This window comes from Electrophorus electricus, chromosome 17, assembly GCF_041902795.1.
Source record: "Electrophorus electricus isolate QZ-2024a chromosome 17, ASM4190279v1, whole genome shotgun sequence".
NCBI lineage: Eukaryota > Metazoa > Chordata > Actinopteri > Gymnotiformes > Gymnotidae > Electrophorus > Electrophorus electricus.
The window spans coordinates 15,050,609-15,066,123 of NC_137513.1; the positions used below are offsets into that span (position 1 = coordinate 15,050,609).

Sequence of the window (15,515 nt, forward strand, 5' to 3'; positions counted from 1 at the left end):
ACCTTGAAAGTGAATATTTGGTTTTTGCAATTAATTTAAATGGGTTATTGAATTCCATTATTTTATCTTATCACATCTTATTTATGGTAAGGAAAGTATCCAGATAACAAAAAGTAATTAGCTAACACAATCATCACAATTACACTTTGCGTGCATCACAGACCTGGCCTTGCAATAGTCTGGCTCAGGCCCCTATGGACCTTTCTGTTGTTAGCAATTGTGTCCGCCAGAGGGCACTGTGGATCTGATATCTATATGCGCAATTGAATGAAAGAAAATGCCACCAGATGGCGGTTTAGGATTGCTACTCTTTTGCAAGGTGCTGTTCCGCACATGGTCCATATTTCAATTTAAAATATATATATATATACATAACAAAAGTTTGATCGAATTTTGAAACACAGGGATAATAATCGATGAGATCATGGCCATGAAAGGTGAGCTACGTTCTTTTTTTCTAATAGTTAAATGCTGAGAAAGATACCCGAGGTTCAGATTAAAGATGGAGGACAGTGGAAAAAGCCACGTCGATGGGGGATGGGTGGCTGCATAAAAGCTGGTCAGGGAGAACGTGTCTTATTCTAAGATAACAGTATGAGCTATCGCAAGATATTCATGTGAGGCCAGCTTGCACGACTTGTGTTCTACAGCACTTGGTCACGTTGAAAGGTATTCCATTTACCCGTGGAATGTGACTGTTATCCTACAGAAGCACAGGATATTTACCCCGTTGAACACAAGAAGGGGCTCTGATGCAGGAATCTTATGCCATGTCTATAAGTAGTGCTGCAATGTGCTTTGTTGCAATGTACTAGCTAATATATTCGCTATAACACTAACCTAATGGTTATAACACGAAAATAGCTGGATTCGTATGTCTTGAATGTTAGCTATGATTCATTTGTTTTTAAGTGATGTCATGAGCTAATCTCTAAAGTATATTCATGAACATTCAGTAAATATGTAACTCTTAGCAGTACTTACCAGATAAGTACAAAGAAGGAAACCTTTAAATGTCTTTTCTACTTGTTTTACTTGTGTTTTCGTGAAGAGAGAGTCTACAGTTGGCATAATTAGTGACCATTTGAGGCTAATTTAATCCTAATATAAATAAAGCAAGTGAACACCGATGGGGTGAGATGTATCATGTTTATCTGTGTGGTTTTGATTTTGGAGATTTAGTGAGTATGTGGGGGAGGCATGCAAAGGCTGTTTATCTGCAGTTTGTCCTGAATCACTACAACTCACGCAACCAGGCTGATGGATAATGTTGCATAATTACAGTAGGGTCACGAAACAGTTGTTACTGCCGAGTAATGTACAGTGCTATTTTGCAGGGTAATTAAGCATAGTTATTACTGCATGCTATTCTAACTATTATTACTTTCAATAACATTTTTACTACAGGTTAGTGTAACTTGTATTACTACAGTATAATGTTTGTTATGATTACAGTAAAATGAATAGAGATATTTCTTATGGACATCAGCCTTGGCTGTTTTGCAGTCAACATCCTGGAAAGCCACCATCATACTATAGTCGCAAAATACATTTTCTGCACCAAAAACGATCAGGTTGCTCAAGCCAATAATTGGGGATCTAGTTAAGCTTGATGGCTGTGCATCATGCTAACAACAGTGCTCAGTGTAACGTGTGTACCTGGTAAGTGGGCACAACCCATGTGGGTTTGCTTCCTAGAAAAAAGAGCAAAATGCATTTTTCTCATTTGCTTACACACATTTTTGGAATATAGTATCTGCTCTGCAAAAAACATATTTCTCAAAAGTTACACTTTTAAATATATTTTATATTCTATTGTGAACAAAAGTATGTAATTTGTTACTTTGTTCTTCTATATTACTCTATGTAATTACCAAAGCCTAAACACATTTCACAGGAATTACAAACTCCATAGACACATTTGTGCATAAACTCTTAACACGTTTTACTAGATTTGTTAAGTTGGAAAAATCAGTGGAATTCCCCTTTAACAGGACAGTGTTCCCGAAATGAAATGTTCAGCAAGAATGAAACCATATGATTTTATGACCATATGAAATTGCATAACAACTGTAATGGTAACCCTGTATAGAAAAACTGAGAACACATTTGTTATTTATGTAGAATAAGAGACAACAGAAATTGCAAATAAATTTACTGTTTACTTTAGTCTACTTTTGTGGTATTTACAGAAGAAACAATTAAAGCTTACAAAAATGTCCAAAATAAACAATATAATCTATTAATAAATATATTGTAAAGTGGAGTGATCACGAGGCAGACTTATACACTGAGAAGAGCGAGCTTTATTTAGGGCAAATCCATAGTCAGAGTTGGTAGTACAGTCTAGTATCAATGAGCCAATTTGCAGAGTACAGGAATACATAATAAGTAAAACAGACGATGACAAACAGGGACTAGGAATAACATGGAGGCTAGGATTCGCAAAGAATGGCTAGTAACATTGCACAGGTGATACAAATAAGGTGAAAATGAAAACAAGGACTGGAACAATAATGGAGAAAATGAACCAGTGACATGAGACAGGGAAACCATGACAATAGGACACTAGGGAGAGGCCAGTCATGACATATATACAGTATCATGCAATTAAAACAAACTCATTCAGAAAAGACAAAATGTCTAATTGTTGAAAAATTCTAATAAATGAATTCTATTCAGAATCATTCCTTTCTTTTTTGTTTGGCCACAATATTTCATTAACATCAGTGAAAATGTTCACTCCAGCAAAACAACATTGAAAAAATGATAAATGTCTTATCCAGCCCTGGCAGTCTACACCATTATCACACCATCCTTCTTCATGGCTTGAAGTAGAGTCCTGCTTATGAGAACTGCAATCACACACTTTCCAATGCTACAAGGAAAGAAATCTCTATTGTATTGAAAAAATTGGTAAATATGGTGAATATCTCTTTTTGCTGGACATTTGGATCACTTGCTCTGGAATAAGTGTCAGAGTGTCAAGGAAACAAATATGGGCAGTGTTTTGACACAATGCATATCTAGTGTGATCACAACGGTACATTATGTAAGATTTTATACAGGAAGTGCAACAGTAGAACATTCACAGTACCTGATTTGATTTGTAAACGTTCTATAAATAGAGGCCAAGGTGAGACAGAACATACTGGGCTGCATCTGTCTCTCACTCTCAAATCATGATTGATGACAGTCAACAAATTTAATTTGAGTTGATTTATTTTTAGGCAACTTCCTCTTACTTTTCTTTACTGTGTCTCTGCCCTCTCCTGTTTATACATTCTCTTCTGTGTATAGCAGTTAACATTGCAGATCTCTTTGTTAGATGTTTAACAGTTTTTCTCATTTGCTAAAATTACTCAGTTGCAAAACTGTGCACGGGGATCCACATGTACTGTGTTTATTTATGTTGTACGCACCCCCCCCCCGGAATTGCACACACGTGCACAGGATTTAGTGTTAATGTCTTACGTCTGTTTAAACCCCTGTCCGTGTGTGCTCCCATTGTTGGTCATTGTCGCTACGTGTGTTTAATAAGATCTGTGTAGCCGTAAAGTTAGTTTGTCCCATGTCAAAGTGTAGGTGTTTATCGTTTAATGTTAAGTGTATAGTTATGTTCATTGTGTGTGTTATATGTGAGTGCCACTGTTGTCTTAAATGTGTAATGTCAATAAATGTTCTGCACGAATGAGGAAGTCTGTGCATCCTGCCACACGCCCTGCAGCACGCAGGCCAGCAGCTACGTTACACTTTCACAAAAGTGGCCAAAGAAATAATTAATTGCACTATATTAATTCATTCACTGTGTTAATTCAGCAAACACATGATGTCATTAAAATTAACTCAAGTCAACACAGCCTAAACTCAAAAAGCACAACTTTCTCCAGGTGCAAATACTAAGCCTCCAAATTGTTAACACACTGAGAGGAATTGCTTGGTCAACAAATAGGGATTTGAAATAATGGATCTTAGCAAAGCCAAGGTTGCAAGACAACAAGAGAAAGAGGATGATAACAACAAGGACAAGTAATCTCAGATGCCACCCTAGTTCAACATATGGGAGGACTATGAGAGAAGCTGAACAGCTAGTGCAACCCAACCTAATATAGTTGCATTCATGGAATGGAGAGTGTACTGGGTGACAGCAACCCTTCTGGTGGCAATGGTGGTGACATCTGCTGAGTCAATCCAGGGTTTTCTGAGGTACACAAGGGCTGTTTTTCCCATCCTGCCTGCCACCATACCCTGTTGCTAGACCTGTCACAGTCATGAACTTTTAGCTGATTAGTTGTTATACAAGTAACTATAATTAGCAGTTTGTCTTTTTTTGTATTCAACTATTAAATGTCACGTTGTGGTGTGTGGTGGAAATTCAATGAAACGGGGAGTCAGATGTGGATAATAAGTAAAAAAGGTTTTAATAGAAAAGAAAGATTCCACAGAGTGTGGGGCTCACTACCAAGAGAAGCCCCGAGTCATACAGAGCATTGCTTGATATACAATTCTAACTGTATGCCTTGACCAATCACAGAAGCGTTGCTTATCTCTTTCAGGCCGGCTGGTAAGAATCTTGCTTGACTGTCATCCCTTAATTGCAGGCAATAAAGCGATTGCAAGCAATAAAGCGATTGCAGGCAATAAAGCGAGAGACATCTTCCTGCTTATCTAATCTACGGTCTCACTCCCTTAAAGTTCTTTGCTTACATAAACATTTTTCCTAGGGAACAGGATAGTGCTGAATGTATGTGAATCACTGAAGCACATAGTATTTCCTTTACATTTCCCCCCTTTGATTCTCATACAATCATTAACTAAAATCTTCAGTTATGGCAAAAACATGGAAGTTATCCTTATCCCAACATAAGTATGTATCATATCTGTGATATGATGAATTCTTTCCTGCACAATTAATTACGTCACATAAGTCAAAAGTCCATGCAGTAGAACTGCCCACCATATAGTCCAATTCTACTCCTCCATACTTCTGTATACACCAATCTTTAGATGTAATGACACTGATGCGTGATAGTATCAGGCTGATCCACAGGAGGTGCTGCATCTTGCTAGTCCTGCGGTGGCGTTTCTGGTGCCTTTTTACAATGCGTGTGATGCACCCATGTCGCTCTTCCGTCGGTCTTGACGGCGGTGTTAGTCGTCAGTAGCACTTGGAATGGTCCTCTCCACCTGGGCTGGTTCCACCGCTTTCTTCTGAAGTCCTTTATCAGCACCCAATCACCTGGTTGGTGGGTGTGGAGTGGAGTATTCCTCACCTCAGGAAGGACTGCCTTCACCTGCTTAGACACATGGGAGAGAGATTTGTGCAGAGACACACAATACTGCAAAATTGACTCATTGATCAGGTTAGTATCCCAGTCGGGCGGTCCTATCCCCGTGTTGGGGGGCCGTCCAAACACTATCTCAAAAGCTGATAAGCCTGTTCGTGCCTGCGGTATGGTTCGGCATTGCCACAGGACGAGGGGAAGGCATTTTACCCAATTCATGCCTGTTTCCTGCGTTAATTTAGCTAGACCTCCTTTAATGGTGCCGTTTGTCCGTTCTACTGCCCCTGCACTAGCAGGGTGATAGCTGCAGTGTTTTCTCATATCTACCCCTAGGTATTTAGTCAGAGCTTTTAGTCCTTCGTGTACGAAGGGTGTCCCATTGTCACTGGACACTCGTTGTGGTAACCCCCACCGGGGAATAATTTCTCTCAGTAGCGCTTTTGCTACTGCATCACTATCTTGTTTTCCCGTTGGGAAGGCCTCCACCCACTTGCTAAACATGCACACACACAAGCATGTACCTCTTTCCTTCAGCTGGTGTTAGTTCTACAAAATCTATTTGCCAATGTTGAAATGGCTCACTAGGCGGCAGGTGTCCGGCGGGTGCGTGTTTGGTATGATTGTCTCGGTGTGGTGTGTTTTGTGCACATACCAAGCATCGGGAACAAAAATTTTGGGTGTGTGTGTTTATTCCTGGTGCATACCAATGTCTCGTTATACTCTCCACTATCCCCCCTTTGCTCATGTGACTCCTCCCATGAGCAATCTCAATTAGTCCTTTCATATAAGCTGTGGGGAGACAGGGTTTGTTCATATCTGGGTGTACCCATATCCCGCCTATTTGTTTACACCCCCCTTTTTTCCATTTCACATAATCTTGTGGAGTGGCTTGTTTTTGGATATCTTTAGTAGATATTCTGGTTTCGGTATCTGCTTGTGCCATTTGTGTATGGAGCGGTTGTAACGCTGTGAGTTGAGCTACTTTATCCGCATAAGCATTCCCTTTTGATACGGCGTCATCCGCCTTAGTGTGTGCAGCGCACTTTATAATTGCTACTTCCTTTGGTAGTTGAATTGCTTCCAACAGCTCTGCTACTAGGCGGTGATTCTTTATCTTTGCCCCTGAGCTGGTGAGAAAGTTGCGATGTCTCCAAATGGCCCCAAAGTCATGTGCTACTCCCCACGCGTACCGGGAATCGGTCCAGACGTTCACGGTCTTGTCTTGTGCTAGTTTACACGCCTGTATGAGTGCAGCAAGTTCAGCTGCCTGCGCTGAGTAATTAGATGGGAGTGGTTCTGCTTTCACCACTTCTGTGTGTGACACAACAGCATATGCTGCTCGATTAGTGCCTTGAGAGTCACGTTTAGCTGAACCGTCCACAAAAAATTCCAGGTCCGCATTAAGTATTGGTTCCTCCTTTAAATCTATTCTGGGAGATGTTGCAATTTCTAACACCTGTTGACAGTCATGGGGCTCTCCTTCCTCCTCTGTAGGCAATAGAGTGGAGGGATTTAGAGTTGTGCATCGTTTCACAGTAACATTTGGCATGTCTAATAAGGCAGTGTGGTACCTAAGCCATCGCTGAGTGGACAAATGTGCCACTTTTTGATCTTGCAGTATTCTTGACACTGCATGAGGCACATGTAGGGTAAGCTTAGCGTAGCCTACTATGTCTCTGGAAGCCACTAGTGCCTTCTCGGCGGCTGCCACAGCTCTTACACATAAAGGTAGGCCTGCTGCGACTGTATCTAATTTTCCTGAGAAGTAGGCCACCGGCCTTTGTTTGTCCCCATGTTTTTGTGTCAATACACTTGTCATATATTGCCCTTTAACATCCACTGTCTGTTCAAATGGTTTGTTTGGGTTGGGAATGCCTAACGCTGGCATGACTTGTAACAGCTGTTTCAGTGTTGTGAAGGCCGCCTCAGCTTCCGGTGTCCATTCCGGCTGTGAGGAATTTGACCCTTTTGTCGGTATTATATCTCTGAGTGGTCCCTCATGTTCTGCATAGGATGGTATGAATGTCCTACAATAGGAACACATTCCTAAAAAGGACAACAGTTGTTTTTTCGTCATGGGCTTTGGTATAGTCAAAATGGCATTCACTCGGTCTTTAGTCAGCATGCGCGTTTGCTCAGTGATGTCATGTCCTAAAAAATGCACTTGCTGCTTACAGAACTGTAATTTGGATTTGGATGCCTTATGGCCTTCCCCTGCTAAATGATGTAGCAGTGCCACCGTGGCTTGTTTACACGCTTCTCGTGTTCTCCCACAAATCAAAAGATCATCAACATATTGCAGCAAGGCTATTCCCTTAGGGAGTTCTAAAGCCTCTAGGCTTCGATGTAAGGCGGCATTGTAAATGGTTGGTGATTCACAATACCCTTGACACAATCTCGTGAATGTGTATGGCTTTCCTTCAAAAGTGAAAGCAAACCAAAATTGGCTATCCTTGTGCACAGGTACGCTAAAGAAAGCGTTGGCCAAATCAACTACACTGAACCACTTACTGTCTGGTGGGATCTGAGAGAGAATAGTGTGCGGGTTTGGAACTTCTGGGGCTCTAGGGTGTACTGCCGCGTTGACAGCCTGCAAATCCTGCACAAATCTCCATTCATCTCTCCCTGGCTTCTTAACTGGGAAAATTGGAGTACGTACTGGTGAGTCTGGGCATGGTACGATAACTCCTGCTTGTTTTAATGATTGGAACACAGGCCTGATGCCCTCCACTGCCTCTGGTTTTAGAGGGTATTGGTGCTGGCGTTGTCTGTAATCAGATTTTGGGGTGATGTGGACAGGCTCACATCCTTTTATTAAGCCCACATCATTTTTTCCCTGTGCCCATAACCCTGCAGGAACTGTTTTCAGTTCCTCTTCCTCTTCCTCTGAGAGGGTAACAGAGGCTGCCATAATTACTATATTTGGACTTACAAGCTCGACCCCCCTTCTGCTATTTAGCCTATACGGGGCTGGCATTTTCCACACTTCTATGCTTGGGCTGTACATAATTTTACACTGGGGTTCTTTTATCCAATCAGTTGCGCTCAACACGCGTTTTGTCCACAACCCTACTCTCTGCCAGTCTGGGTCAACATGTGCGCTAGCCAGCGACACATGAGGTGTTGCATGTGAGATTGAATATAAAGATTTCTGTTTAGCTGAGAGCTGCACCACTCCCGCAGCCCACTCGCAGTCCCACGCTATGGCTGTGATAATCAAACTGTCGCTGCCTCCTAAGTCAAATTTCTGTTCAAAATCAACGTCACATCCCTCATGGACCTTCATTGTACAGTGAATAGAATCACTTTGTTTAACTGTCAGCTCACCAGGTAGCGTGTTAGTAACTTCAGTCATAAAATGTGTTAGTACTTCCCCCGCAGTGCACTGCAATTCATACACGTACAAAGGGGCTCCTGCCTCTAGCTGGACGCCCTGTGTAGGTGTTTCCCACGTAACAAACAACCCCTCTGGGTTGCTGCTAATTGTGCACCCAAGTTTACACATTAAATCTCTAGCTAACAAATTAATTGGACAGGTTTCTGATATCAAAAAACTATGTTTAAATTGGCTTTTCCCTAAACTACATCGGAGAGGCTCGGACATCCTTTCATCAATGGGATGACCTCCCACTCCAATTACTGTTATCCCATATCCTTGTCTCATTCTACATTCTATTAATCCTTCTTTTAACACTGAGTGGGTGGCACCACTGTCAACCAAAAACCTAACATTTTTTCCCTCTACTTTCACAGTTACCTCGGGGAGGCCTCTTGGCCCTTTACTAATCTGCTGTAATAGTTGGTAATTTAAATTTGTCACTTCCCTTTTGCTGTCTTCACTCAGTGGTCCGCTGCTGTCCTGCCTCTCCACCGCCCGTCACTCGTGGATTGTGGGATCCTGATCTGTGCCCCCGTCATACGAGTTATCCTCCTCCGGACAGTTTCTGGCAAAATGTCCAAGCTTTCCACAGTTGTAGCATTCCTGCTCTTTCATCCAATCAATTTTTCCTCCTTTTCCTCTTCCTCTGCCTCTGCCTCTTCCGCGACCACGTCCCCTGCCACGACTACTTCCTCGTCCGCGGCCTTCTCCTTGATCTCCCACCATCTGGAGCATTGTCAGCATCGCTTGGTGTGTGGTATCTGCTCGTTGACGCTCTCGTCTGGCGTCTTTCTTCCCCAGGATTGTCTCATGATGCTTGGCATGCTCCTCAATAGTAGATAGGGGAGCTCTGCTGTAGCCTATGCAGTTTTTTTCTAATGAGATCGCTGATGTCTTTTCTCATATTCATTAGGAAGCTGTTTCTCAAATGAGCTTCCCATGCACCTACTTCTCCAGGTCCTGCTGCTCGTTGTGCTGGTGTGTCAATTCCACAATGGTCAGTGTGGACACGCGTCAGACGGACGAGAAAGTCAGCGACGGGTTCGTCATCTTTCTGTTTGCATGATGCTATCACATCGGTGTTGATGGTGGTTGGATAGGCTGTTTCCACCCTTTCGATGAGTCCTCATCATCTCTCTGTATGGGCCATTCAGGTCAGGTTGGCCTTGGGGCGGTGCATTCCACTCAGGCAGGTGGAGACGGACATCTCCATCCACCCAGTTTCTATCAATGCGGTTATACTGTGGTCCGAGTCGAATCATCAATAACCGTCTCAGTTCAGCCTGTGTTGGTCTGCAGGACTGCACGAATGCCATCAGTTCTTGTCCGAAGCGTCGTCCGCCGATGTCACCTGGCTTGCTCAGGCCATCAGCCGCTTTCATGATGTCGTCTGCAGTCCAGTGACGGTGGACCATAATCACTCCCTCAGGTCCTGACACTTCCACCATCGGGAACTGTGGGGCATAGTCTACCTCAGGCTCTGCAGATGGCTTTATAGTGGTGTGACTTCGAGTGCGATGAGCCACTGGTGAGGTTATTGCCTCCAGTTGTCGTCTTAATTCGTCATATGGAGACGGCTTTGGTGTTAATGAAGTTCCTGGTTGCGGATAAGGAGGTGGATTTGCTAGCGCTTGTGGTTGCTGAATCAGCTGGGGGGCTCTCGGCGGGGCGGCATCGAGGTCAGGATCAGCTAAAGAAACACACTGAGACACTTCATTATTACCTTTTCTATGTCCTACCTGCTGCTTCTGCCTTTTCTCAGCTTCTTCTAACCACATTTTTGCCTTTTCCAGCATGTCTTCACTGTTCTCATCAAAATATTTCCGCGCTTTCTTATCAGCTTCCCTAGGCTTAACCTTAACTCTTTCAATTAATTTTAACAGGTATGCAACACTTAGAGTCCCTGAGACATTAAAACCGTAATATTTAATCCAAAATGGGACATGTTTGTTTACATGTTCCCCGTAGTCCTTATTCATTTGAAAGAGTAGGCTACTGGAGAACTTGTCCTTACTGAACTCATACTCCTTACTGTTGCCCGCACCCATAATAATAATAATAATAATAATAATAATAATAATAATAATAATAATAATAATAATAACCAATTTTTTATTTTATTTTTATTTTTTTTCTTGGATCCAGGCAACAAAAGAACAAAGGAAACTTACCTACTCTCTACAATTTTCCTATTCTTATCTTATTATCCACACCATCTACCCCCGATATGGATTAGTTCCGCTCCAGCAAATCGTGCTAGTATACTGAGTCCACTCCTTTCCCTACGGGGTGTTCTGTCGGCCCGGGCCTATTTCTTACACTAGTACGTCTACTCAGTGTGCCTATTCTCTTAGGCTGGCGGAGTCCCAGACTCCGGAGTCCTCTAGACCCTATTTTTAAGCCCTAGTATCTCATGTACTATGCTACTTTACAGACCCACCCCAGGGTAGACTCAGGCGGATCACTATGTCACTTTCTTCTAGGATTAAATTACTTCACCACTTACTTTCTGTTCGTTAGATCAGGCGGAGCACACCACCGGAGTCAAGCGGGACGTCACTCCCTGGTTAGGTACTTTCCCATATTCTTGTGGGTTTCCCTCTTTCTCCAGCTCAGTTCTCTCTCTGAGGAGCGTCCTCGAAGTTTAGTCACCGCTGCTCCGCATGGTGCCTCTCGCTGATCCTGCCAACAACGCCAAATTCTGTGGTGGAAATTCAATGAAACGGGGAGTCAGATGTGGATAATAAGTAAAAAAGGTTTTAATAGAAAAGAAAGATTCCACAGAGTGTGGGGCTCACTACCAAGAGAAGCCCCGAGTCATACAGAGCATTGCTTGATATACAATTCTAACTGTATGCCTTGACCAATCACAGAAGCGTTGCTTATCTCTTTCAGGCCGGCTGGTAAGAATCTTGCTTGACTGTCATCTCTTAATTGCAGGCAATAAAGCGATTGCAGGCAATAAAGTGATTGCAGGCAATAAAGTGATTGCAGGCAATAAAACGAGAGACATCTTCCTGCTTATCTAATCTACGGTCTCACTCCCTTAAAGTTCTTTGCTTACATAAACATTTTTTCTAGGGAACAGGATAGTGCTGAATGTATGTGAATCACTGAAGCACATAGTATTCCCTTTACACACGTCTATGGCTTCCATCCTGCCCCAAGAGAACTACATTCCTCATAATCCCCCAGTCCTTTCCCTATTCCCAGCGTGTTAGTGTCACCTGTGTCCAGTTACCCTTAATGTTTTAAACCTACCTGTGTCTGTTAATCTTTGCGAAGTCTTGCTCAGCATTGTGCATAGCATTATTAAGCCATTTCATTGTACCTATCTGGTTGTTGTGGTCCTTGTTTTTTCTGCCATCTCATCTGCTGTTTCTGGTATTGGATCTGGATTGTTTTTGGATCTCCCCATTGCGATTTCATTAAAATGATTGAATCTTTACCTGCGTGTGACTCCGCTTCCGCTCATCATAAAAGTACATTAAAGTACTGAAATTAAAGTATGCCTATAAATGCGAGAATAACCATTTAATTTAACCATTAAAATTGTATGTTTATAGTAATTGCAAAATAAACTGTATTCTAAAAATATACTATAAATCAAAATATATATGCTATGTGTCATGGTTAGTCCCTCCCAGCTTCCGTATTCCATGATTTCCCTCCCTGTCTTGTGTGTTTTTGGTCCATTCCTTTGTTTCATTTTCTCCACCCCTCATTTGGTTTTCCATGCCCCTCATTACTTTCACCTGTTCCTCGTTTCTAGTCTTGTTAAGTTAATGTTTTTAAATCCTGTCTTGTTCCCTGTGTCTTGGCTGTTCATTGAATGAATGTTTGGTTGTATGATTGTTTGTTTGGCTGTGTTAGAAGGCCTGTTTGTTTTTCCTTATATCTGTGTGTTATTCCCTAGTCTCTGTTATAGCCTTCCCCTGTTTGCCTTCGTGTGCTTTGTTTTTAGTTTATCATGTATTCTAGTACTCTACGTATTGGCTCAATGACCCTGGACTACTCCATCCACTACGACTCTGGATTTGCCCCTAATAAAACTCGCTTTTCACCACACGTGTCTGCCTCCTTACCTTACTGTGACTTCAGGTAGAATTTCCTTAAGAAAGTGTGTGGGCAGTGAATCTAGTAAGCAAGTGGAGGATTTTTAGTGCAAGTGTAAGTTAGCCAGACTGAAAGCAAGCCAGCTATTAAACATTATTCTTCTGAAGCAGGTCAGGTATGAGATGAGGATTTCCTGTTTGCAGTGTTCCATATTTTGTTCATTCAAGTACACATTAGGCCTGAAACACACAAAATTGAGTTTTGCTGTTGAATGAGTGAACAAGCTCCAGAGCTCCAGCTTTTGTGAATTTAGTGCTGAGGGAATGAAGTAGACATATTCATCTAGGCAAGATGATGTAGATTTAGAGGAAGAGCAGCAGATTCATTATTTTACATTAACATCTATAGCCAGGCTGTTAAAAGGCTAAGCCCCAGAGGAAATGCCTCATCAGAATCAGTTACTGTAGTCCCATTTACTGAGCCACAGCTGCCCTGTGTGTGAGACAGGAGGTCAAGCAAAGAGTAATAGTGATTAGAATGTTGTCATGTGTGACTGAATAATGAAGTTGTATTTATGCTAGAGAAACAGCAGTCCTCTCCTGTTTCACTGGTGTGCTTACACTATACTGCACCTATTGGTCCAGCAGTTAAAACTGAAACTTAATGATAGTCGCTTCACATAGTTAATTTGAGTACAAACACATTGTCCAAAACAGTTTAATACACCTAACAGCATAATTTGCCAATATGAAAGGTCTCTGATGCATCTTATTGTGCCTATATAATACACGTGAAGTGAAGAATCTTTTTACACCTTATTGCAGTTGGGCAAAAGGGTGATACTGTATTTTAGGTTAGTCTTTTTAGCAAGAGCAACGTAATTTAACACTATGCAGGCACAGTCATCCTTGATCATTTGAACAGTGCAAATACTACTCAACCAAAAAAAATGATCAAAACCTCCACTTTTGTGATCTATAGTGAAGTCTTCTAGTCAATGAGTAAAACATGCCTACATCATGAGCACTACAGATTGACAGTCTATGTGCTGGTATAATTCACATGCTCAGCACATTCAGCTCTGAAGATCACATAAAGACTTTCAAAACTGATCAGTGGTCTAATCTAATCTGTACATCTGTATATATAGATTTATACTCAATTACCCTGTTACACAACAACTGTAGATATGTTATTATACAAAATGGATCTGTACATTCTGTAGATTGTGTACATATATACCCAACCATATACATTGTACATTGTGTATATAATCATAATATACATATATTGTACATACATTGTTAATATATTTTTGTACATACATAGAATATATATATTTATCTGCATATATATATTTTCTCTATGCACCCCTGTTTCTCTTCCTCAGTTTGGACAGAGCACTCTCCACCATTTCACTGCGCGTTATACTGTGTATGACTATGTATGTGACGAATAAACCGAACTTGAACTTGATCTATGATTAGAATTCCACTATCCAGCATTACCCATTGAGAGATGGACTCCCCTTTTGAGTCTCAGGGTTCCCAATGTTCATACCAGCCCAAGAAGTTTATTCCTGTCCTTGTCACCCTTGTCTTTCTCAGTACCTGTCTACCCATTCTTTAAAGTTTCTTTAAGGAATTATCTATTGTAAAAGGCACTATGCAAATAGAACTTTAGAATACTGAAGGGTTAAATGTGATGCCTAAGTCCAGTGGAAAATGTGCTCTAAGGATCTTTCCTTGAAGGATGAGCCTGGGCTGGAGGATAAATGGAAAAATCATGTGTATTTTACAGTAGAGAATGAAATATGATTGTTCGTTTAGGCTTGTTAAAACATGCACAAAACCCAGTGGCTAAGGCTGACCTCCAGACACAGCAATAGCACAAGGTTTAGGCCATATGAAAAAGAAATTCACATACACACACACACAAAAAAAAAAAAAAAAAAAAAAAAAAAAAAAAAAAAAATTATATATATATATATATATATATATATATATATATATATATATATATATATATATATATAAAAGCTGTAGGCATTATGCTAATTAAGTGTCCATGTATATAGTCTGTTTGTCCTTTCTGTTTCTGTCTCTCTTTGCGTGCCTGTAAACTTCCTTCCAATCAGTCAGTCCCTTCTTAGTGAGTAATGAGTAAACCTTCCATGACAGTCATCTCCTATAGGTGAATTGTGCCCTCTGTATGAAGCAACCAACTCTGACACATCCTATAAGCCAACTTTGGCTCTGCTACTTATTTGAACAGAGTACCTTTTACAAAAACATACTGCAGTGGAAGGCATTACAATATATGATTTACCTTTAATTCCTAAACCATATTAGCAGATTTAATGTGACATTAACAGCAAACAACCACGATAATGTGTGCATAAATGTGATTTGCCAACAAATTTGAGCCTTTGCAGTCTATATGGTGCTGTGTTCTCCTTATTTGCATTGTAATTCATACCAAAAATCTAATTCATCACACTGCTTTGCAAAAAATACCACCTGAATTGTCCAGTAGTAAATTTCTTGATAAGAAGCTAATGTGGATTGGATGATCCACTGCATGATTTTATAAACAGGAATTAAATATCATGTTGGACATTTATGTGGCATAGCACAGGTTCTATGAATCTGTATATTTTAGCAACACATATTATTAGATGAAAATGCTCTCTAGCTAATCACAAATAATTTTTAGCACGTGTATTAGCATTCTGACCCAGCTCACACATTCTATTAGTGTTGTGTGTGTGATTTGAAAGATCAAATAATTTTGGC

The 15,515-nt window shown here is 41.1% G+C and overlaps 1 protein-coding gene and 1 long non-coding RNA gene across 7 annotated transcripts in view; one reads left to right on the plus strand and one right to left on the minus strand.

Annotated features, from left to right (window-relative positions):
- Positions 1-287: 287 nt before the first annotated feature.
- The window catches only part of stag1a (STAG1 cohesin complex component a), a 37,275-nt gene continuing 22,047 nt past the window's right edge, over positions 288-15,515 (plus strand). For all 6 annotated transcript variants that reach the window (XR_014117977.1, XM_081700594.1, XM_081700593.1 and 3 more), the window contains exon 1: positions 288-437. The gene's annotated coding sequence lies outside the window, so the exon portion shown is untranslated. The remainder of the gene's footprint in view (positions 438-15,515) is intronic.
- On the minus strand, positions 4,399-14,615 carry LOC145651891 (uncharacterized). The gene is made up of 2 exons (XR_014117978.1): positions 10,836-14,615; positions 4,399-5,294 (listed from the first exon to the last, which is right to left on the minus strand). It is a non-coding gene; the product is annotated as an uncharacterized LOC145651891 (long non-coding RNA).